Raw genomic sequence first — 458 nt, 5'->3', positions numbered from 1 at the left:
ACACACACACACACACACACACACACACACACACAGACACCTACATACACATTCACACACACACATTCACACACGCATACACTTTAACCGTAGAAAATTGGCAAAGTATAGTTGTGTCAATTCAGAATAAATTAGAAAGAAATGGCTATTTCGGAAACATTTCTTTTCGGAAAAATCTTTTGTCTGAGACCGGAAGTAAGAGTAATATTAATTTGCGCGCATTCTTCATCTTTATTTTTATCTTTATTCCTCGTTGGCTATACATCGGTAAAGAGATCGTCAAAGTGTATGGATCCTGCTGCAGAAGCATTGATTAAAGTTTTTAAAAAAATGGAAGCGATTAAACAAGATTGAAGACAGGGATAGCTACTACGAAAATTCTCATTTCTTTGCTTATTTCCGGGAACTTTTAGAGCTTAGTTCCGTAGAGAATTTCTAAGTTAGTGGTGGAGTCTATT

Source organism: Octopus bimaculoides, chromosome 13, assembly GCF_001194135.2.
Source record: "Octopus bimaculoides isolate UCB-OBI-ISO-001 chromosome 13, ASM119413v2, whole genome shotgun sequence".
Lineage (NCBI taxonomy): Eukaryota > Metazoa > Mollusca > Cephalopoda > Octopoda > Octopodidae > Octopus > Octopus bimaculoides.
The sequence above is the reverse complement of the archived record's forward strand: the minus strand, read 5'-3'. Positions refer to the sequence as shown.